General features: G+C 36.3%; 1 protein-coding gene across 4 annotated transcripts in view; it reads right to left on the bottom strand.

Moving 5' to 3' along the window:
- CNTN3 (contactin 3) overlaps window positions 1-26,315 on the bottom strand; it is a 353,908-nt gene that overhangs the window by 41,093 nt on the left and 286,500 nt on the right. The window lies entirely within an intron of this gene.

Genomic DNA, 26,315 nt, shown 5'->3' with positions numbered 1-26,315 from the left:
AAAGCTCAATGTTAAATGGACCTCATTTTAAGAGAATATAAAATTGTGTTAATAAAATGACTAACTGCAAGCCAGTTTCACACATTAGTAAAAATATGACTTGTAATAAAATGATTTCGACACCAAAGCCCTTGGAAAATGATCATCAGTTCATGTCAGAACTGGTAAAGAGAAAGAAGCAATAAGTAGCATTTATCTTATTAATTAAAAGTTTTAGTCTTGAATTTTTGTAGTATATATTGTAAGATGAATTCTACTATCCTATTTTTAGGTAGTTTCCTAAAATCTTCTATAGGGTAATTTCTTAAATATTGCTTCCCATCTTTAGGATTCTTAATGGGTTGCATGTTCTCTGTTAGTTGTATTGTATAGTTTTAGATGAAATTTTTGAGAACTGGAAGAAGACAGATGGGAAATGATTGATGGTTGTAATTAAATGATAATCCATAAACTGTTGAGCTTGCATGTTTTACTTTCATCAAGTTAAAACGTTTTTCTTTCCCTCTCCCTCTCCTTCTCCTAGGGTTATTTAGAAATGTATCCCCAGGACAAAAATCTTTCATGCTTGCTGACCTTTAGAAACTCTTAGGTTTTACGAGCTTCATATACTCATAGGAGGTTGATTATCATTTCTATGGAAATCTCTTATTTTCAGTGAAGAACTGTTACTATTAAATGCCATCTAAGGCATTGGGGTAAGGCTGTTATTCTTGCCAACCTTTATTTGCTTATTTTGAAGGCATCTGGGTAAAAGAGAATTGTGTCAGGACTTTATGTCCTCACATATCTGGATACACCTTTTAGGCACAATGGCTGGCTTTGTTTCTTGAAGGAGTAAGGAAAAGTTTGGTGGTGGACTTCTGACTTCTGTTCACTCTTGGCACTGACAGGTGAAGAGAAATAGCTGCATCATAAAAAATGAAGCCATCTTCCTAAAGAAATGTAGTCAGGGGAAATATAATTTTTAATTATCCTTTTACACTGCACAGTAGAAAAAGGAAGCAATTAACTAAAACAAGTAGAAATGGAAATGATTTTTTTTCAGCCCCAACATGGAGTTGAGTGTATGAATACATAAATGGAGAATACAATTTGACAGAGTATAAGAGAGATCCTCTCATTATTTTTTGTCTCCATTAATAAAACATATTTGTATTATTCCTCTTCTAATTCTATCTCTCTCCCACTCTATGATCTTTTAAGGAAGCACTACATAGAGACAAGATTTATCTTAAAAAAAGCACATCCATTACTTGCTACGTTAGATTCATTCAAGGACACAGAAGCGTCTAACACATGGCCCTTGCTTTCTAGGATGTAAACTCAAGTCAGGGTAAAAAGGTGGTGTAAACATGTGAAACAAGTTATGTTTACAAATTTAGAAAGTGTAATCCACAAAGGTTAAATAAAATCACATGGCATATGCCATGTGTAGACGATGGCAAAATGAGAGAGACAGACATTTCCAAGTTCTGCTGAAGATGTGGAACTGGAACTCTTATTGCTGAAAGGAGTGTAAATTGGTACAATTACTCTGGACAATTGTTTAGAAGCATCTACGAAGTATGTCCTATATGTATGTATATAGGACATACATATAATTTATGACCTATCAATTCCATTCCTAAGTATATACCCTACAGAATGGCATGCATCTGTCTACCGAAAGACATTTACAAGAATGTTTATAGTTATTATCCATAATAGCTAAAAATAGAAACAACCCTATAACAGTAAAATGGACAAATAAGTAGTGGAATAATCATTTAACAAAATACTATTAGGCCACGAAAATGAATGAACTGCAACTACACAGATCAACATGGTTGAGTTTCAAAAGCATGAAGGATATAAACCAGATGGAAAGGAGTATTTGATCATGACCGATCATATGAGAAGGCTAGATTGTGGCTACCTTTGGAGGTATGGTAGTTTTGGGATGAAGCACCATGAGGACTTCTAGGATGCGGGTCATCTTCTGTTTCTTGTTTTCAGTGCTGGTCAGCTGAATGTGCTCATTTTGTGAAAATGAATTGGGCTATCCTCTTATGACTTGTGCATTTCTTGGTAGAATACAATGCTTACCAAAATGCAGTTATGATTATGCACAACTATACCCCTAAATGCTCAGCTTTCAACAGGGTCATAGATGGGAGAAGTCAAGTAACATGACTGTAATTCTAAACTCCAACTTCTTTCATGGGAATTAAACATTTAATAATAGTAATTTAATTAAAATGTTATTAGCATATCTTATCATTTCTTATCAAGATGCAACTGAGTATTCCCAGGCATTTAAGAAAAAAAAAAGGTAAAAGAAACTCCAAAAGGAAGTTTCACTTATGTCAAACTAATTCTTTCTCCCATCAATTTGTCACTGTTAGAGAATATAGTTAGTCATGAATTAAATGTGATAAAGGATGTGAGCGAGAAATGTCCAAAAAAAAAAAACTCGGTAAAATTAGTTGAAATGGGATGAAATAGTACTAGATGGATTATTTACCATATTTACAAATAAACTTGCATCTAATATTTAGAAATAATAAGAAACATATTTGCCATTATTTAGAGTATAAAATAATTCAAATAACGCAACACTAACCATCTTTGGATAAATTCTTAGAAACACTAATAATACTTTGAATAAAAAATAGCTTATCTGTTAAATTAGTTTGTGTATGCATTATTTTCTGAAACTTCCTTTTTCCCCACCTCCTCAAGCAGAAAGGACCAGAATTGAGAAGGTGCAAATTCATAGCTTTATTTTCTTCTCCTCATATCTCTATTTTGCTCAAAACTTCCCCTCAAAGCCCACTAGTGTAGTTCTGTTTTCCAGAAAGCACATCTTTTTTTCTATGCTGCTGTCCACAATTTACTCAGGAAAGGAGTTTTTGGAAGTGAGAGAGGTCTATTCCAGTATCTTACGTAGGAGTGTAAGAAGCAGGATATGATCCTCTAAGTCATACAAATTGAGTTCCTTTTTCAAAGCACCACCTATTAAAAATAAGATCATTCATTCAAAAACTGTTTATAAAGTAACTATTCTACTTTAGTTGCTGGGAATACAACACTGAAGGCAAGAAAAAAGAAACAGTCCTTATGTTCATAGGGCATAGAGTTGGAAGACAGGCATTAATGAAACGACTACACAAATCAACGTAAAATTATAATGTAATGTAAACTCAAAGTACATTGGGGGAATCTAGAACTTTTTGGGGTTTCAGTGAACTGCTCATTGAGCTAAGATTTAACATATGAGCAGAAGTTTTCCAGGAAAAGTGGGTAAAAAAAAAAAAAAAAAAAAAAAAAAACTACACTAGGGTACTTAGGCATGTGCAAAGACCTAAGGTAGGTAAGAACACGGTTTATTTGAGTAACTCAAGAAGGAGAGCTGAATGGGGTGGACAGGGGATAGGGATGTCAGGGGTAGAGTTAATCCACAAATTGTTAATCTGTCCCCAGAAAATAAAAAGTTCACTGTAGCTGACTTCAAGTTCATATTTACATCTTAATGACAGTAATATTTTTTCTTTTTTGTATTCTTACAATATCTACTAAACTTAGCTAGAATTACTTTATTAGTCAATTATTTGTCCATCTAATCATACAGGTTTCTCTTAGAAAAAAACAAATCATATTTCTATAATATGTTACAAGTATTAACAGCAAATGGATTTGTAAGCCAAAGCATCCTTGAAATAAATGCTAAGGGAAAAGCCAGTGTGTATCAAATGAAATAGGAGAGGATCCGATTAACTTTTCCCCTGTATTTTCTTGGATGATGACACTAATGGAATTTTTGATGTAATTTAAAAACCACTCTGCACTAAAGAAAGAAAACACTACCTGATTTGATAACCCATACCAGATAAAAATAAATAAGCAGAAAGATCATCACTAATTACAGGTAGGCTGAAAATACATTGTGATATCTACCACATGCTAAAATCAAGGTTTAAAATAAACTTTGGAATTAGGGGAACCTCTTGAACTTTGCAAATGTTGTATGAACTTTCAGTATAATAAATTATAAGCAAAAAACGAATTCGCTAGTAAGCACTCTCAATGTAAATGCTGCCGCTGGGCTGCCAAGAAGCATAATTTTCCAGTTTAAGAAAAAAAAATTACATTTTGATGGCTATTTGGAACCGAGGTTGAGTAAGCAGTCCTCTTTTTTTTATCACTTTACACAGCCTGTTATTGCAGTGCTTCCAATATTAATCATTCATTCCTTCACTGGGTTGCCTTCCAAACCCTGACATTACATGTAAATCATCTCCAGGTGCCTTGAAAACAGTCGAACCTGTAAGTTCCTTCTGGAACCTGGTTGGCGTTTTCCTCTGTAAGACTCCCTGAAGGAATAGGTGGTGACATGGCCCACCTCTGCATTTTTGACTACACAGATTAAACCTTGCCCCCACCAATGCCAAATGGCTGCATCAAGTTCACCTTTGTTACTAATATACACTGCTCATCCAAAAAGCAGAAAGAATTGGCAGTCACTGAAACATGAAAACAGGCCCTAACATTGTAAACAGTTTTAATTTTTCTGACTGATTAACAATTTCAACTGTCACATGGTTGTCTGAACAGGTGATATTTAAGACAGGTAAGATGCAATCAGTTAATATCAAAATTTGCTTGACTTTCTTGGGTACCAATAAACTGGAATAATTGCTCCATTACAGGATTTTGAGTCCCAGCTTGTTCCATCATAAGTGTTTCAAAAGAGTGACACATCAAAGATCACAAAAACTTGGCTGAAGGCACTTCATGCATATTTTAGGTTGTGTCAAGTGCCGCGGTGCCTCAAAGGTATCTGCTTTTTAATTTCAACATCAAGTTCATATTAACAACTTGGGAATTTTTTTTTTTTCTGGCCAGTGCGATGTGTTGATTTTGATGGAGTAGGAATTGGTGATCTCAGGATGCCTAGTCTGCTGTCCCAGCAATCTTAACCCAGTGTTTTCTACACTTAAATCATTAGAGTCACATCTTCACAATTGTTTTTGCCATATCCTGGTACCAAATGTTCTATTATTACTTAATTTTTCTTAAACTGATTAACTTTCTTCAACTTAATGTGGGAATTGACATATAAAATGTATATTTTTATCCTAAATGGAAATCTGCTCACCAAAATAATAGTTACCGAGAAAAATTAATATAATGAATAGAAAATCATATAAATAGACACTGTCCAAAATAATTTAAATGCTCACTAAGCTGGACAGTGTCAAAGTCCCTGAGCTGGAGACTTTTGCTCTGTTAATTAAAGATTAGCAAGTATTAGAAAATAGCTAATGACAGGCCTAATATCATGTTTAACCATTTATTTATTTATTATTTATTATTTATTTATTTATTTTTGAGATGGAGTTTCACTCTGTCACCCAGGCTGGAGTGCAGTGGCATGATCTTAGCACCCTGCAACCTCCATCTCCTGGGTTCATGTGATCCTCCCACCTCAGCTTTCTGGGTAGCTGGGATGATAGGCATGTGCCACCATGCCCAGCTAATTTTTGTGTTTTTAGTAGAGATGGGGTTTCACCATATTGGCCAGGCTGGTCTTGAACTCCTGACCTCAAGTGATCCACCCGCCCTGGCCATTCTCCTTGATTTAATCTAAATGATTGAAATAAAATTGAAAATAGAATGACTCTCTCATTCTGTATTATATTATTTAATGCTACCTGTTGAGTACAGAGTCTGTGTTTTGAAAAACACTGTGCTATCCAGTTTGCTAAACCCATTAGTTCTCAGTGCTGGCTGTACTGTAAATTCACCTGGGAAATCTTTTTAAGAAAATATCAGAAACACCTAGGTCATATCCAGAACAATTAGAAATTAAAATGGACTAGAAAGAGGAGACTCTCTAGGTGATTCCAATGAGCAGTTAGGGTAAAAAAATTATTAAACCTCCTGGGATATTGCATTCCTCATATTTACTCTTCTTGAAGGTATAAAAGGCTTCAGATAATTGCTCTGATTTCTCCTAACTCTAATAATCTAGGTAGGCTGTGTAGGCTGTATACTGCTGAACTCATAAGCTGAAAGCAGTACTCTTATACATATTTTCACCTTGAGAGATGGGCAAGAAAACTAGTATTTGTGAAACAGGTACTATGTGTCAAGCACAAGGCTCATTTCCTTGACATGACATTGCCTTGGTGTGCTCATCATAATTTTAAAAGCAATAGTCCTTGACGTAATTCAACATGGTGATAAATTGCTATAGATACATACATAAATTTACTGCTAATCAACCTCAGTCATTCTAGGACTACTCTTGATTGATGTGACAATTCTTGCATTGAATTAAAATATTTCAAGTCAAAAGAGCTTACTCTGAGTAACAGTTTAACTTGTGGATCAAATCTCATTATTTTTGTCTTACCTTTATATTGCAAGTATAGAGAGTAGATCTGCCTCTTGTAGAATGATATGAATGTTACATAAGAGAAAAGAAACACACTGATATAAAGGAATAAACAGCCATTGTTTCATAGAAACTTGATCATGTTATGCCAAATGCCATTTGAGTTTCAATTTACTTTGAGTTTCAATTACTATTGCCATATAACAAATTATCCCAAACCTTAGTGGATTAGAAAATGATCATTTTTTTTCTGTTCAGTAATGTGTAAGTTGAACAGGCATCATTGAGGACTCATCTCCATTGGACACTTCACTAGGTGGGGGGCTTGATTGGAAACTGGCAAGCTTGTTTATTTGACCAGCAAGCTGGCATTGGCTGTTGGGAGTTCCGCAGGACCAGTGGGCTGGGACCTTTGTTCCTATTGAGAAGGACCTGTCCACAGCTGCATAAGGTTCTTAATACTATAGTGGCTGGATACCAAGAGTAATTGTGCTAGTGGAACAAGGTAGAAGTGCATGCATTTTTAGGAACTAGCTTCAGGAATCACACTGTATCACTCCTATTGTTTTTTATTGGTCAAGACATTTACAAAAGTATACTAAGTTTCAGGAGGAGAGGGATAGATTTCACTACTTGACAGGGAGCAGTGTCAAAGTCATGCTGTAATAAGAGCATGTTGGATAAGATATGTTGCTGCAGCCATCTTTGGAAAACACAATCTGCCACAGCCTTCCAGATCCATTCTGCACCTGCCATACTGCCTCTGCCTTGGGCAGCTGACCTATATGGATCAAAGGGAAAAGTTCCCTTCTACTCTTCCAGTTTCTTGGGATCCTCTTACAAGATCTGAGGGAGAGAGGACAGTGAGTTTAGGGTATTTATTTGCCAAGATTCATCCTTGCAGGCTCTTTTGAGCTGACTGTGCCAAGAATCCAAGATAGGTTATTTATTTATTTAAAGCAAAACTCTGGACTAGACACCTTTCAATTTGTGTCAGTAGCCTGTATGTAAACCAGAGAAAGAACTCCCAATGGCTCAGAGAGAATAAATTTATACCTCTCCCAGGAGAGTTGCTCCCAAAGAGATCACACTTTTTTTATTACAATCACAGACCTATGTAGTCTGGCAATTCTCTTGATACTTCAGAAGTGTGAATTTTTCATCTCAAAGTCATATTGAAAAAGATAAAGAAGGAAAGACTAGGTTTGATATCAGCTGTGACTATCGATAGACTATTTTCCTGGTAAAGTGCATGATCTAAAATTTTAAAGTTAGGATAAGAAAAAAAAGGTTTATAAAATCAGAATGTTTTCCATAAAAATAATTTAGAAAACCCAATCCACCTAAAATTCCTGAGTCTCTGAGTCTAAAATTTTAAATAACCCCAAATGAACCATTTATTATTCACTTTCTTAATCATGTTCAGATCAATTAAATGTTATAATTAAATGTCATGCCTTGCAGAGTAGAATGATTTTCTTTCTGAAATTAGAGCAAACCATCTAATCCAGCATGAACAGTTCCACCTCAATAAAGAGACAAGTAACCCAATTAAAAAATGGGCCAGCTACCCTGACCTTTGGTTTCTGATGGGCATGTAAGGAACTTAGAAGATGTCACTCTCTCCTAACAACAAATAAAGAGCTGAACAAACTGAAAAATCAACAACTAATTCTTAGATCTGGCAGAGAAGTGAGGTCATAGGACAAATGGCTTCCCCTTAATCAGACAGACAGGTGGATACAGATAATCACAACTTGGAGTACAAACATCCCCAAGAACCAGTGCTGGGCAGGAAAACATGAACTATAATTGAGTAATTGCTGCAAGTTCAGTGTGGACAATTCTGTGAGTTAAAACTCCAGGAAGAGCCAATCATAGGGGGTGCTGCACACTTGTGTTAATTTTGCCTCAGAGAGTTCTACTGGGTCCTGACAGTGAATATTGGAAAAAAAAATCCCCTCATGTTTCTGATAGTTGTGGGGGGAAAACACACCATTTTGAGATACATTAGAACATTCTGTTCTTAAAATGCTCTGACCTCAGGCCAGACGCGGTGGCTCACTCCTGTAATCCCAGCACTTTGGGAGGCCGAGGCGGGTGGATCACGAGGTCAGGAGATCGAGACCAAGCTGGCAAACATGGTGAAACCCTGTCTCTACTAAAAAAAATACAAAAAAACTAGCCAGGCATGGTGGCGGGTGCCTGTAGTCCCAGCTACTCAGGAGGCTGAGGCAGGAGAATGGCATGAACCCAGGAGGCGGAGCTTGCAGTGAGCTGAGATTGCACCACTGCACTCCAGCCTGGACGACAGAGTGAGACTCCGTCTCAAAAAAAAAAAAAAAAAAATTCTCTGCCCTCAGCAGCTACAGCCTAATCTGCTGGGGCTTTCTAAGAGTCTAGGAGGGGAGAAAAATAGCCAACTCCAGGCCCCTTAAGCCATCCTATTCCATGTAAGAAGGGAAAAAGTCTGAGAAGCACTGGTGAAGTTCACAGTCTAGGGGCATAAGTTCATTAGAAGACTGAGACCTACTCATAGGACTACAACATTCTTTCCCTCACCCTCGCACCTTACCATTACATTACTAGAGGCTTATTTGTGGCAGTCCCTTTTACCCTGTACATCACATCTGCCTTTCAAAAAAAAATTACAAGGCATACTAAAAGGCAAAAATACATAGTTTGAAGAGACTGAATAAGCATCAGAACAAGAGTAAGAGATAGCAGGAATGCTGGAATTATGAGACCAGGAATTTTAAAATCCTATGATTAATGTGTTAAGCGGTTTAGTGAAGAAATAAACAAACATGTGAGAAAAGATGGATAAGGCAAGCAGAGAGATAGACATTCTAAGAATCAAAAACAAAAAAATGGTTAGAGATTGAAAACACCTTAACAGATATAAGGAATGACTTTGATTGGCTTATTAATAGACTGGGCATGGTTGAGAAAAAAATTTCTGAGCTCGATGATACAAAAATAGAATCTTACAAAACAGAGAAAAACACACTGAAAAAAACAGAACAGAATATGCAAGAACAATGGAAGAACTACCAAGGGTATAACATACACATAATGGAAATGTCAGCAAGAGAAGAAAGGGAGAAAGGAAAAAAAGCAATTTTTGAAGCAATGGTGACTAAGAATTTCACTCTAATAATGTCAGATACAAAATCACAGGTCTAGGGAGCACAGAGAACACCAAGTAGAATATATGCCCCCAAGAAAACAGAAAGTCACAAAAACTAAAACAAGCAAACAAAACCCAACAAACAAAACACCTTGGCATATCACAGAAAATGAAAGATTAAAAAAAAAAGAATTTTGTAAAAAGTGAAAATTTTAAAAAACACTTTTTCCATAGAGAGGTGTGGGAGCCATAGACTCTTGGCTCCCTAAACGCTTGCTTAGAAATCACTGACATGAGGCAGTTGATTAATAGAGAAAAGACATACAAATTTATTTTCTGTGCATACGTGGGAGTCTTCTGTATAAAGACCCAATTTCCAAATGGGTCACAGAAATTTATATACCATTTTGAGGTTACGGAAAGAATGATGGCTTACTAAAATAGGTTATGGAAGGTGGGAGAAGTGTCTGGATGGTAAAGCTGGCCTTGTATGTACATGAAGCCTCCCTCAGAGAGAATAGATGATACATGCTTCATTTCAGACTTCTAAATGTGTCAGACCCTCAATCTCTCCTGGATCTGGGGAAAAGCATAGAAAGAGAAAGGGGCATGGCTGCATTAATGGAGATTATCTAGAGATCCAAATTTTCCCCATTTACTACAACAGCTTTGCAAAGCCACTTTTGTGGAGATGGCCAAGCAGTACCCACTTCAAAATATGTCAAATAAATATATTTTGAGGAAAATATTTTAATTTCCTTCAACACTAATCCCATTCATGAGGGCTCTGCCCCAATGACCTATTCACTTCTAAAAGTCTCCACCTTCTAAGACCACTACTGTGGGAGTTAGGATTTCAACATGCAAATTTTGAGAAGACACAAATATTTAGACATAGCAACATGCTACGAAATGACAGAAAATGCAATCATATAGAATTCTCAATTAAACCACAAATGGCAGGAAGTGAGGAAGGCAAAAAAGGAACAAAGAACAAGATTAAAAAATAGAAAACAGTAAGAAATATGATAGAAATTAATGCAGATATCTCAATTATTACTTGAATATCTATAATCTAAATGCATCAATTAAAAGGTAGAAATTGCCAGAATGTATCAAAAAGCCTAGACCCAATTACATGTTGTCTACAAAAACCTACGTTATATATGAAGACACACATAGATTAAAAGGGATAGCGAAATATATACTATGATTATACTAATCAAAAGACAGCAGGAGTAGCTATATTAATTTCAAATATAGCAGAATTCAGATTAAGGAAAGTTGTCAGGGCTAATGAGGGGCATTACATAATAAAGGGACACTCCAAGAGGATGTAACAAATCTTTACGTGTATTTATCTAACAACAGAGCATCAAAATATGTAAGGCAAATACTGATAGAACTTCAAGGAGAAACAAAGGAATCCAGTATCATATTTGGAGACCTCAACACCTCTCTATCAAAAATGAACAGATCCGATAGGCAGAAAACCAGTAAAGACTTAGTTGACTTCAACAGTACCTTCAATCAATTGTATATAATGGACATCTATAGACTACTTTATCCAACAGCAGTGTCAGAGGCGTTTGAATCAGAGTGACTCCATCTTGAGTCACAGCCAAAGTAAAATGAGGTTGAGACCTTCTGCACTGCATTCCCAGGAGGTCAGGCATTCTTATTCACAGGGTGAGACAGGAGGTTGACACAAGATACGGGTCACAAAGATCCCACTCGTAAAACAAAAATGTAGTAAAGAAGCCAGCTGAAACCTATCAAAATCAAGATGCCAATAAAAGTGACCTGTGGTCATCCTTGCTGCTCGTTACACCCTAATTATAACGCATTAGCATGCTAAAAGACACTCCTGCCAGTGCCATGACAGTTCACATATGCCATGGCAATGTCTAGAGGTTACCATATGTGGTCTAAAAGGAAGAGGGACTCTAAGTTCTGAGAACTTGCTGTCCCTTTCCTGGAAATCTCATGAATAATCCATCCCTTGTTTAGCATATAATCAATAAACAACCATAAAAATGGTCATCCAGCAGATCTCGAGGCTGCTCTGCCTATGGAGTAGCCATTCTTTTGTTTCTTTACTTCCCTAATAAACTAGTTTTCTCTTTACTCTATGGACTCACCCTAAATTCTTCTCTTGCACAAGAATCAAGAACCCTCTCTTGGGGTCTGGATTGGGATTCCTTTCCAGTAACAACAGCAGGTTACACATTTTTCTCAAGCTCATATGGAATGTTCACCAAGAAAGACCACATACTGGGCTAGAAAACACACCTTAAAAATGTAAATGTATAAAAGAATCATACAATGTCTCCTCTCAGACCATAATAGAATTAAACTAAAAATCAATAACAGAACGGTAGCAAGAAAATCCTCAAATACTTGGAGATTAAATTACACACTTCTAAATAACACACGGATCAAAGAAAAAATCTCAAGTGAAATTGAAAAAGATCTTGTGGTGCTGGGATAATTGGTTATTCATATGCAGAAGAATGAAGCTGGACCCTTCCCTATCACCATACACAAAAATTAAGTCACGACGTATTAAAGACTTAAATGTAAGACATGAAACCATAAAAATCCTAGGAAACACCATATGAAAATATTTTATAGGGAAATACCCCATAAAAACATAGGAAATACTCTTTTTAATACTGGCCTTGGCAAATAATTTACTACTATGTCCTCAAAGGCAACTGCAACATAATCAGAAATTGACAAGTGGGACCTAATTAAACTAAAGAGCTTCTGCACAGCAAGATAAATGATCAAGGGCATAAACTTACAGAATGGGAGAAAATACTTGCAAACTATGTATCCAATAAATGTCTAAGATTCAGAATCTATAACGAACTTAAATCAACAATCAAAAACACAACCCTGGTAGGAAGTGGGCAAATGACATGAACAGACACTTTTCAAAAGAAGACATACAAGTGGACAAAAAACATATGAAAAAATGCTCATCATCACTAATCACCAGAGAAATGCAAATCAAAACCACAATGAGATACCATCTCACACCAGTAAGGACGGCTTTTGTTAAAAAGTAAAAAAATAACAGATGTTGGCAAGGTTGTGGAGTAAAGGAAACACGTATACGCTGTTGGTGGGAATGTAAATTAGTACAGCCACTGTGAAAAGCATTTTGGAGATTTCCCAAAGAAGGAAAAGCTGAACTCCATTTAACCCAGCAATCCCATTACTAGGTACATAACCAAAGGAAAATAAAGTGTTCTGCCAAAAACACATATGCACCCATATGTTCACCACAGTATTATTCACAATAACAAAGATATGAAGTCCACCCAGGTGCCCATTAATGGGAGACTGGGTAAAGAAAATGTGCTACATATATACCATGAAATACTATGCAACCATGAAAAAGAATGAAATCATGGTGAACTTTGGGAGGCCGAGGTGGACGGATCATGAGGTCAGGAGATCGAGACCATACTGGCTAACACGGTGAAACCTTGTCTCTACTAAAAATACAAAAAAAAAATTAGCTGGGTGTGGTGGCAGGTGCCTGTAGTACCAGCTACGTGGGAGGCTGAGGCAGGAGAATGGCGTGAACCCGGGAGGCAAAGCTTGTAGTCAGCCGAGACTGCACCACTGCATTCCAGCCTGGGCGACAGAGTGAGACTTCATCTCAAAAAAAAAGAGTCTCCCATTATTATTGTGTGGGAGTCTAAGTCTCTTTGTAGGTCACTCAGGACTTGCTTTATGAATCTGGGTGCTCCTGTATTGGGTGCATATATATTTAGGATAGTTAGCTCTTCTTGTTGGATTGATCCCTCTACCATTATGTAACGGCCTTGTCTCTTTTGATGTTTGTTGGTTTAAAGTCTGTTTTATCAGAGATGAGGATTGCAACCCCTGCCTTTTTTTGTTTTCTGTTTGCTTGGTAGATCTTCCTCCATCCCTTTATTTTGAGCCTATGTGTGTCTCTGCACGTGAGATGGGTTTCCTGAATACGGCACACTGATGGGTCTTGACCCTTTATCCAATTTGCCAGTCTGCGTCTTTTAATTGGAGCATTTAGCCCATTTACATTTAAAGTTAATATTGTTATGTCTGTCTTTGGTCCTGTCATTATGATGTTAGCTGGTTATTTTGCTCGTTAGTTGATGCAGTTTCTTCCTAGCCTTGATGGTCTTTATATTTTAGCATGTTTTTGCAGTGGCTGATACCGGTTGTTCCTTTCCATGTTTAGTGCTTCCTTCAGGAGCTCTTTTAGGGCAGGCCTGGTGGTGACAGAATCTCTCAGCATTTGCTTGTCTGTAAAGGATTTTATTTCTCCTTCACTTATGAAGCTTAGTTTGGCTGGATATGAAATTCTGGGTTGAAAATTCTTTTCTTTAAGAATGTTGAATATTGGCCCCCACTCTCTTCTGGCTTGTAGAGTTTCTGCTGAGAGATCTGCTGTTAGTCTGATGGGCTTCCCTTTGTGGGTAACCCGACCTTTCTCTCTGTCTGCCCTTAACATTTTTTCCTTCATTTCAACTTTGGTGAATCTGACAATTGTGTGTCTTGGAGTTGCTCTTCTTGAGGAGTATCTTCGTGGTGTTCTCTGTATTTCCTGAATCTGAATGTTGGCCTGCCTTGCTAGATTGGGGAAGTTCTCCTGGATAATATCCTGCAGAGTGTTTTCCAACTTGGTTCCATTCTCCCCGTCACTTTCAAGTACACCAATCAGAGGTAGATTTGGTCTTTTCACATAGTCCCATATTTCTTGGAGGCTTTGTTCATTTCGTTTTATTCTTTTTTCTCTAAACTTCTCTTCTTGCTTCATTTCATTCATTTCGTCTTCCATCACTGATACCCTTTCTTCCATTTGATCGCATCAGCTCCTGAGGCTTCTGCATTCTTCACGTAGATCTCAAGCCCTGGCTTTCAGCTCTATCAGCTCCTTTAAGGACTTCTCTGCGTTAGTTATTCTAGTTATCCATTCGTCTAATTTTTTTTTTTTAACAGTTTTTAACTTATTTGCCATTGGTTTGAATTTCCTCCTGTAGCTCTGAGTAGTTTGATCGTCTGAAGCCTTCTTCTCTCAGCTCGTCAAAGTCATTCTCCATCCAGCTTTGTTCCGTTGCTGGTGAGGAGCTGCGTTCCTTTGGAGGAGGAGAGGCACTCTGCTTTTTGGAGTTTCCAGTTTTTCTGCTCTGCTTTTTCCCCATCTTTGTGGTTTTATCTACTTTTGGTCTTTGATGATGGTGACATACAGAAGGGTTTTTGGTGTGGATGTCCTTTCTGTTTGTTAGTTTTCCTTCTAACAGACAGGACTCTCAGCTGCAGGTCTGTTGGAGTTTGCTAGAGGCCCACTCCAGACACTGTTTGCCTGGGTATCAGCAGCGGTGGCTGCAGAACAGTGGTGGCTGTAGAACAGCGGATCTTGGTGAACTGCAAATGCTGCTGCCTGATCGTTCCTCTGGAAGTTTTGTCTCAGAGGAGTACCCGGCCATGTGAGGTGTCAGTCTGCCCCTACTGGGGAGTGCCTCCCAGTTAGGCTGCTCGGGGGTCAAGGACCCACTTGAGGAGGCAGTCTGCCCGTTCTCAGATCTCTAGCTGCGTGCTGGGAGAACCACTACTCTCTTCAAAGCTGTCAGACAGGGACATTTAAGTCTGAAGAGGTTACTGCTGTCTTTTTACAAAATACCTAGGAATTCAACTTACAAGGGATGTGAAGGACCTCTTCAAGGAAAACTACAAACCACTGCTCAATGAAATAAAAGAGGATACAAACAAATGGAAGAACATTCCATGCTCATGGGTAGGAAGAATCAATATCATGAAAATGGCCATACTGCCCAAGGTAATTTACAGATTCAATGCCATCCCCATCAAGCTACAAATGACTTTCTTTACAGAATTTGAAAAAACTACTTTAAAGTTCATATGGAACCAAAAAAGAGCCCATATCACCAAGTCAATCCTAAGCCAAAAGAACAAAGCTAGAGGCATCATGCTACCTGACTTCACACTATACTACAAGGCTACAGTAACCAAAACAGCATGGTACTGGTACCAAAACAGAGATATAGATCAATGGAATAGAACAGAGCCCTCAGAAATAATGCCACTTATCTACAACCATCTGATCTTTGACAAACCTGACAAAAACAAGCAATGGGGAAAGGATTCCCAATTTAATAAATGGTGCTGGGAAAACTGGCTAGCCATATGTAGAAAGCTGAAACTGGATCTTCCTTATACCTTATACAAAAATTAATTCAAGATGGATTAAAAACTTACATGTTAGACCTAAAACCATAAAAACCCTAGAAGAAAACCTAGGCAATACCATTCAGGACATAGGCATGGGCAAGGACTTCATGTCTAAAACACCAAAAGCAATGGCAACAAAAGCCAAAATTGACTAATGGGATCTAATTAAACTAAAGAGCTTCTGCACAGCAAAAGAAACTACCATCAGAGTGAACAGGCAGCCTACAAAATGGGAGAAAATTTTTGCAATCTACTTATCTGACAAAGGGCTAATACCCAGACTCTACAATGTACTCAAACAAATTTGCAAGAAAAAAACAAACAACCCCAGTGACAAGTGGACGAAGGATATGAACAGACACTTCTCAAAAGAAGACATTTATGCAGCCAAAAAACACATGGAAAAATGCTCATCATCACTGGCCGTCAGAGAAATGCAAATCAAAACCACAATGAGATGCCATCTCACACCAGTTAGAATGGCGAAACAACAGGAAACAACAGGTGCTGGAGAGGATGTGGAGAAATAGGAACACTTTTACACTATTGGTGGGACTGTAAACTAGTTCAACCATTGTGGAAGTCGGTGTGGCGATTCCTCAGGGATCTAGAACTAGAAATACCATTTGACCCAGCCATCCCATTACTGGGTATATACCCAAAGGATTAGAAATCATGCTGCTATAAAGACATATGCACACGTATGTTTATTGCAGCACTATTCACAATAGCAAAGACTTGGAACCAACCCAAATGTCCAACAATGATAGACTGGATTAAGAAAATGTGGCACATATACATCATGGAATACTATGCAGCCATAAAAAATGAAGAGTTCATGTCCTTTGTAGGGACATGGATGAAACTGGAAACCATCATTCTCAGCAAACTATCACAAGGACAAAAAACCAAACAACGCATGTTCTCACCCATAGGTGGGAGTTGAACAATGACAACACATGGACACAGGAAGGGGAACATCACACTCCGGGGACTGTTGTGGGGTCGGGGGAGGGGGGAGAGATAGCATTAGGAGGTATTCCTAATGTTAAATGACGAGTTAATGGGTGCAGGACACCAACATGGCACATGTATACATATGTAACAAACCTGCACATAGTGCACATGTACCCTAAAACTTAAAGTATAATAATAATAAAATAAAAAATAAAATAAAATGCAGCTTTTCAAAAAAGTAAACAAACAAACAAACAAAAAAAATAATTCAGACAGATCCAACTTCATGAAGACGTCCCTGAGCCTCATCGTTAAAACTAACCACTCCCTCCTGTGCACAACCTTTAGAGCACAGTTTTATTGTGGACATATGCAATTTTTCATGTATGCCAGCTTCCTCTGATAATAGTAAGCTCTTCAGAAGCAGGATTATGTCTTGTCTATGTCTGTATCCTCAACTGGGCACAGTGCTTGAAATTCAGCACATATTCAATAAATATATGTTGAATCAAAAAAAAAAAAAAGAGAATGAAATCATGGCTTTTGCAGCAACATGGATGCAGCTGGAAACCATCATCTTAAGTGAACTAACAGAAATAGAAAACCAAATACCAAATGTTCTCACTTATAAGTGGGAGCTAAACTTTGGGTATACATGAACATAAATATAAGAATAATAAACACTGGAGAATACAAGAGGGAGGAGGACTGGGGGCACAAGAGTTGAAGAACTATTGGGTACTATGCTCAGTACCTGGGTGATGGATTCAAATACTCCAAACCTTGGCATCATGCAATATACCTTTAACAAACCTGTATGTGTGCCCACTGATTCTAAAATAATAGTTAAACAAAAATAAAATTTGTATCTATTATATGATTTTATCTCAATGAAAGGTGCTTTTAAATTAAAAAAAAGATTTTGAACTAAACAAAAACAGAAATATAACATCATAATTTGTAGAATATAGTCAAAGCTATGCCTAAAGGAAAATTTATGTCATTGAGTGCATATAAAAGCAAAAAGAAGGAGCCAAAACCAATAATCTAAGCTTTTTGCTTCAGAAAACTGGGAAAATAGAGCAAATCAGATCCAAATAAAAGGAACAAAAAACATTAACAGTGAAAATGAATAAACTTGAAAACTGCAAGTCAACATAGAAAATCAACAAAAGCTGATTCTTTGAAAAGAGCAATAAAATCAACCATCTCTAGCTAGGCTACTTAAGAAAAAAAGAGAAGACACAAATAACTAATATCAAAAATTAAAAAGGAAACATCATTACAGACCCTATGTATATTAAAAGATAATATGTCCACAAATTTGAGAACCTAGATGAAATGGATCAATTCCTTGAAGATATAATCTGCCAAAAGTTATACAAAAATAAGTAGATAACACAAACAGTCTTACATATAGTAGATACATTGAATCAACGATTAATAATTTTCCCAAACAGAAAGCACCAGGTCCAGATGGGTTCAATGGTAAATCCGAGGTGGGCAGATCACCTGAGGTCAGAAGTTCGAAATCAGACTGGCCGACATGGCGAAACCCCATCTCCACTAAAAATACAAAAATTAGCTGGGTGTGGTGGTACACAGCTGTAGTCCCAGCTACTTGGGAGGCTGAGGCAGGAGAATTGCTTGAACCCAGGAGGCAGGGGGTGCAGTTAGCTGAGATTGTGACATTGCACTCCAGCCTGGGTGACTCAAAAAAAAAAAAAGATGTTAACAGAATGAGAAGACGAGCCATAGACCTGGAGAACATATTTGCAAAAGACAAATCTGACAAAGGGCTGTTAGACAAAATATAGAAAAATCTCTTAAAACTTCCCAATACAAAAATGAACACCCTGATTAAAAAGTAGGCAAAAGACCTGAACCAACACTTCATCAAAGACTATATGCAGATGGCAAGTAAGAACATAAAAATATGTTCAACATCATATTTCACAAGGGAATTGCAAATTAAAATGAGATACCACTACGTATCTATTAGATTGGCCAAAATCCAGACACTGACAACATAAAATTCTGGCAAGGATGTAGAGTAGCAGGAACTCTCATTTATCACTGGTAGGGATGCAAAATGTTATAGCCATTCTGCAAGACAGTCCAGCAGTTTCTTACAAAATTAAACACACTCTTACCATAAGATCCAGCAATCATGCTCTTTGGTACTTACCAAAATGAACTGAAAACTTATGTCCAATAAAAAACTGCACATAGATGTATATAGTAGCTTTATTCATAATTGCCAAAACATGGAAGCAACCAATATATCCTTTAGTAGATGAGTGGATAAATAAACGGTGATACATCCAGATACTGGGATATTATTCAGCACTAAAATGAGCTGAGATATCAAGCCATGAAAAGACATGGAGGAACTTAAAAGTATATTACTAAGTGAAAGAAGCCCATTTGAAAAGGCTATATACTATATGAGTCCAACAATATGACATTCTGGAAAAGGCAAAACCATTGAGACAATACAAAGACTAGTGGTTGCCAGAAGTTAGGAGGGCTGGAAAATGAACAGGCAGGGTACAGAGGATTTTTAGGGCAGTGAAGCTATTCTGTGAGATACTACAATGGTGGATACATGCCATTATACATTTGTATCAATAGAATGCACAAGACGAAGACTGAACTCCAAAGTAAACTATTAACTTGGGGTAATAATGATGTGTCAATGTAGGTTCATAGATTATAAAAAATGTGCCACTCTCGTATGGGATGTTGATAGTCGAGGAGGGTGTGTGTGTGGGAGGATGGGGGCACATGGGTACTTTCTGTACTTTCAGTTCAATTTTACTATGAACCTTAGAAACTGTGTAATAAAGTTTATTTTGTAACAGGGGTCCATCTCAAATGACCACATATTATGTTTCCATTTATATGAAATGTCCAGAATATGCAAATAGGTATATAGAGAAAGTAGATGGGTGGTTGCCTCTGCCTTGAGGGTGAAGGGTGGGGATTTTGAAAGTTCTGGTTAAGGGATATGAGCTTTCTTTTTGAGATAACAAAGATATTATAAAACTAACTATTGCAATGAAAGTACAGCTCTGTGAATATGTTAAAAGCTACTGCATCTTATACTTTAAGTGGATACATTGCATGGTATGGGAATCACATCTCAATAAAGCCATTAAAAAACTACCCAAGCCAGCATGAGTAAAGGTAAAGCTGTCATCAGCAGATACCATTTTTCTCCTCATTTGATATGATTTATTTGTTTATTTATTGAATTTATTGCATTTACCCCTTTTTTTGACTTCAGTCTCCTTTTGCAAGATGTACTCATGAACCTTAATCTTGTCAGCCTTTGTCAAACAAAATAAGTCAAAATTATAAACTGCAGCTCTTTCCACCAGTCAACATCGCCTCAGGCTCCCAGAGATGAGATTTTTTTTTTAAATTTGCAAGTCACAGATGTAGGTAAATATCTGTTATGGATATTTAATATTTGGAGGAACTGAAGGAATTATAAACAATATCAAATGAATTACTATTGACTCTCTTAGAACTTTCAGAGATTTTTAAAAAAACATATATTACTGTATTTGGTTTTTTGTATGCTGGTATATACACAAGTATACTCACATGTACATAAACATACACATTAGTAATTCTTTGGTGGTATCTTATATTTTTCAATATGAATTCCAATAGTGGAACTCCAGTATATCCTAAGATATTAATAACACAGATAACCCACACCCTCTCAAACCAACTCTTCTTTTTCTTTTTTTTTTTGAGACAGAGTTTTGCTCTGTCTCGCAGTCTGGAATGCAGTGGTGCAATCTCCGCTCACTGCAACCTCTGCCTCCTGGGTTCAAGTGATTCTCTTGTCTCAGCCTCCCAAGTAGCTGGGAATACAGGTGTGTGCCACCTCGCCCAGCTGATTTTTAATTTTTAGTAGAAATGGAGTTTTGCCACGATGGCCAGGCTGGTTGGCCTCGGCCTCCCAAAGTGCTGGGATTACAGGCTGAGCCACCAAGCTCAGCCAAAACCAACTCTTCTAAGAATTGTCAAGTGATGTAATTTTATTGAAGGCTTGCGTGAAACATGATGAAGTTCACAGCAAAATCTGCCAGAAGTTTTCTTTAAATACCTGTATTTCTTTCAAAGTTTCTCTCCCAGAGGCATAACCTCTCTAACATCCCCAAATAGTCTTCTGTATGTAACCCTTATGAACATTGGTTCCAAAATCTTCTGTCTGTCTCTCCTCAAATTCTCCTAGCTTTATATCCCACTCAATCCAAGAAAACTAATGAAAATTCTTAGCCAAAGAAGAAGATAGACTTGTTTGATTACTTGAAAATGAAAAAAAAATTATGAAAGATGTAATAGACAAAGTTAACAGAAAAGTGACATAAAATTTGCCCTCTGTGAAAGGTGGAGCCTATACTGTAAGAGAAAACTAGTATATATATTGGGAATTTGTGTGTAAGTGAAAGATTTCCTGCTGTGCTCTAAAGAATTCTCTTCAAAGGACACATGAAGGAGGTAACAATCTGATACATGCACATTAATACATGTATTGAAATATCAGTTTGTACCCCATAAATATGTACAATTGTTGCATGTCTATTAAAAATAAAAGCAAAATCTGATACGCACATGTACATTTCATTACTTTGTCTTTGGCAAAAAAAAATCTTATCTAGCTGAGAGTTGTCTTGAAGCAGTTTGCATTTTGTTTTATAACTTTTGACTGTTACTCTATGCTAGATTTTCTTTTAAATTAATATCCTATACAATAATCCAGGCAATTAGGTTTTGTTGTGAATTTCTAGCTAGAAATAAAAGGTAGTTTTTTCTTGCTCTTCTCTGCAGAAGTAATCTTGTATTTCACAAGAAATAGTATCAACTCCCAATTTTCTTGATTTGGAAGAGTCAGTTATAATTCCCAATCTTTCCTCAGTATCCAAATTCCTAATAAGCAAATGGAGAGATTTTCAATCTCATTAATCTGAGAAATGAGAGCTTGGGGGTAATGAGATATGGCTTCTCAGCCATCTGTTGGCAAAAATTTTTAAAAAATGAAGGAAAAACTCATGTGCAGAAAAGAATATGGGGAAGCAGGACCCCTTTACTAGTACTGATGGGAATATAAATAGCTGCAGCTTTCCTGGGGAACAATTTAGAAATAATACTACCACTACTGCTGGCAGTAGTAATGACCCAAAAGAGCTAACTTCTGTTGTCCTTGGCACTTTACAAACACCTCTAGGTAAAGTATTATCAACATCTCAGTTTCGCAGATGATGTAACTGAGACAGAAAGATCAACAGTATGTAAGAGAAAGGCATAGGTTTCAAATGCTGACATTCTGTTTCAGATTTTGGAATGATGAAACTATATGTGTGTCACACCAATCTGATCTACTAATTTCCTACCTGAGCAAATACCCCCAGAATATTCTCTGGAAATTAATGACGAGGCATCATTGCTTTTCTTTCAAAATGCTATTAACTATTTTTATCCCTACTTGATTTCTTACTCTAAGCACTCTCAGAGTTGTTTAAACTGAGATCTGATTGGTAGTATTTTAAAGTTTTGGAGAAACCTGGGAAAAATTAAAATCTTGTAATGTATGCCTGCTTTATTTCATCTAGAAATATTGAATATTTCATGTTTCTTTCCCCCTCTCTGTCTGTCATTATATCTCTCTTTCTATGTCTGGCCAAATTTTGAAAGTATTGTAGGTGCTTTTATGTAGGCCTCACATACTTCTTGTACAAATTATTAACATGAATTTATATATCTTTTCAGGGAGGTTTTGTCCTGTTATATTTTCTTATTGGTTATTGTTGATACAAAGGAAAACTATTACTTAAAAATGTTAATACATATTTTAAGTAGACACATAATAATTGTACATATTTATGCATTACAGTGTAATATTTAGATATATGTATATGATATATAATAATCAAAATAGAATACTTAGCGCATCTATCACCTCAAAGCATTTATTTGTGTTGGGAACATTCAAAATCCTGTATTCTAGCTATTTGAAAACATACAATAAATTATTACTATAGTCACCTTACAGTGCTATAGACAACTAGTCGTAAGAAAGCTATGAATATCCTCCTATCTTGCTGTAAGGAAGCTATTATTTTTTGCAATTTACCTGGTATCCAAGCAGTTGACTGAAGTCATTAATTTAAAAAAATTTAGAGTTGATACTATTGGGTTTTGAGTAGCCCTAATATGATTTTGTCCTGAAATAATGTTTGTTTCCTTATTTTCATAGTCACCTTTTATTTGTTTCATACTTTATTGCATTGACCCAAACATGTCCAAATGATATTTGTGTGTAGCCTCACCTTGTTGATGATTTAAATAACAATATTTCTGGTATTTTTCCTTTAAAGACACTTTTGGGATGCGGAAGAAGTATCTTTCTGTTCCTATTTTAGTATGAATTTAAAAGTCAGTAATTGGTCATTATTTTTATTGAATGTCATCTTAGTATCAATTGAGAATATTGTGGTTTGTTTTATTAGGTCTATTGATACGATGTATGTACATTTCCTGGGATATCCTATAGTAGCTTATGAAGGGTTAATCTTTTTTTTTTTTTTTTTTTTTGAGACAGAGTTTCTCTGGTTGCCCAGGCTGGACTGCAACGGCACAATCTCAGCTCACTGTAACCTCTGCCTCCTGAGTTCAAGCCATTCTCCTGGCTCAGCCTCTCGAGTAGCTGTGATTATAGGCATGTGCCACCACGCCTGGCTAATTTTTGTATTTTTAGTAGAGACAGGGTTTCACCATGTTGGCCAGGCTGGTCTCGAACTCCCGATCTCAGTGATCCACCTGTCTTGGCCTCCCAAAGTGCTCGGATTACAGGCATGAGCCACCATGCCTGGAAGGGTTAATCTTTGAATACAATGTTCAATCTGGTTTGCTAAAATTTCCCTTAAGTTTTCTTACTGTATTCATGTAATCAGTTTGTATTTACTAAGTATTTACTATCTTGGTAGGTTTTGTTCACAGGACTATGCTAGACTAACAAAATAAGTTAAAAATATTTCACACTTTTAATGTTGTCAAATAGTATACATAACACAAAATATTTATCTGTTTCCTTAAAATTTGAGAAATAAAAATTACCAGTAAAATTATCTAGCCCTAAAATCCTTATTATTGGTGGAGGTGGAAAATTGATTTGCAAGTTTTCATAAAAATGAATCTACCTAAGTAGACAATTTTAATTTCATTTTTATTTTAAATTAATTAAATTTAAATTTTGATAATTTATATTTCTGCAGAAATGGTCCATTTAATTGGAATTTCATATATATGACCTGAATATGGAATCCTTTGTGTTTTTACATTTCTTTTTATCTCACATTCTTTTTCTAATGTCTAATTTTAGTTTTTCTTTTCTCTTTATTCTTCATTGGTATATTCTGTAGATTATCAATTGCTTTTTGATATTATATGAATTTTATTTGTTCTTTCTCCTTTATGTACATATGTTTTGTTATTTTTATTAACCAAATTTTGCAAAGATGTAGAAAGAATAAAAAGGAGTGTGTATTTTCTATCTGTAGGATTATTTTTTCATTTATTTTTGTTACTTCAATTAATTACAGTATCAAAATAATCTGTCTAATATTTAGCAAATTGATCTACTACTGATAGTTGAAAGAAGGGCTCTCAAAGTCTACACAGTCTTATTTCTTACTATTTCTTTGTTCTTGACCTGATATGTTTTAATCGTACATTATTTGAGGTATTATTTTATTTTCATGATGAAAAGAAATTTTTCCAAAATAAATTTATCCTTTTTGCTTTTAAGTTTCTCCATGAATTATTCTTTGTTGGAAATTAACATTTGTTGCCTTCTCCTTCTGTTGTATTTACATCATAAATATTTGCATATATTTTCCTTTATGTCATTTCATTTATAGCCTTGGTTTGTTTTAACTCTGCTGTTTTTATGGGCTTTAGTACAGGAAGTCACATGTTGCTTGTTTTGACTTATTCTTGTAAATTTAAGTCTACCTTACAGGATTTCCACTGGGGATGGCTTTGGACCATTCATCTTCATAAATATTGTACTTGATAACAGCCCTTGGACATCAATCACACTTTAAGCAGGAACTGAGCCTTTATTTGCCTGGTTGAGAAAATGATGAGTCAGGCAAATAACTACACATCAACAATTTTGTGCATTACCCCTTTTTCCAGCTGGAATTGGGGAATTCTTATTTCTTTACCAGCAGATAACATTATGGGAAGAGTCATGCTTCAAAGACGTGGGTTCAAGATAAATAATAATTCCTCTGGTCTGATCCCCACTTTTGTGAATTTGTTTCTGGGTACATTCTCTTAATAATTATTTCAAGTCAGCTGATGCTTTGAATTTGGACAAGATACAAAATGTATAATAATACAGTCCAATGGGGATATGCTTAAAAACTCAGAATACCCCCAGAAGTTGTTTGGGGAATGAGTGCTTTCCTTTACATAAAATTGTTTACATAGTTATAAAGAGCTGCTGTTTTCAAACTTTTAGTCTTCACACACAAATAATTCTATGAAATAAATCAAGTCAAAGTGGCCACTTGTATTATCACACAAAGGATCAATTTCAAAGATATTCTTTTCTACCACTGAGAGCTGAAAAATACATCAAATCTCAAGCTCATGAGTAGCTGCTGTAACTAGAGTGAAATTGTGGCTTGTGGGAAATAAATCATATTGAAGTGAACCATTTAAATGAATGGCAGATTGGTTGTCACTGTTCAAGTTCTTATTGCTTCCAGTGACTTTTATCCACAAACATTCTAATTCATCATAGATCCAATTCCACAAAGTGTTGGTAAAGCTGTACACCTTGGCTCTAGACATTCTTTATTTCTAAAGTAACTGCACCACATAGGGTTTATCAAAGCATATATATTTAAACATCCTTACAATATAGGGTGAACTAATGTGTTTATGTCCAAAAGTTTCTATCTGTAGGGAGCCTCTGGCATATAATGCATGTAAGTCCAAAAGTTAGCTTACTGAGCAAGTCAAAATTATCCCTCAACATTTGTAAAATCATACTTAAATTACCAGGCCCTAGGTCTTCACATACTAGTTAACAGTGTTCTTTGGTTTCTCTTGAACTTTGGAATATTACCTCCCTTTTCCTATCGATGGACGCTAAGCTCTATTTAAAAGTAAGGAAACAAAGATGTTATACAGGGGTAAATAATGGAGTAAAATTCATTGCTTAAATATAGGTATAATAGAACACTACCATAAACATATAGCTATGCCTGTATCTCTTCTTGTGATTCTGCATATGTGAAATAGTGTACACATTCTTATTTACATTCACACCATCATATATGAAGATACCTAGATACAGGCAAAAAAGAGAGAAAACTGTGTTCCAGGAAGAGATCTCATAGCAGGAGGGAATGGGGTAAACACAGTTATGTGTCACCACATAATGACTTTTTGGTCAAGGATGGACCACATATATGACAGTGGTCCCATAAAATTATAATGGAGCTGGCTGGGCCTGGTGCCTCATGCCTGTAATCCCAGCACTTTGGGAGGCCAAGACAGGCGGATCAC

Source organism: Pongo abelii, chromosome 2 (assembly GCF_028885655.2).
Source record: "Pongo abelii isolate AG06213 chromosome 2, NHGRI_mPonAbe1-v2.0_pri, whole genome shotgun sequence".
Lineage (NCBI taxonomy): Eukaryota > Metazoa > Chordata > Mammalia > Primates > Hominidae > Pongo > Pongo abelii.
This window is presented reverse-complemented; position numbering and strand designations above follow the sequence as displayed.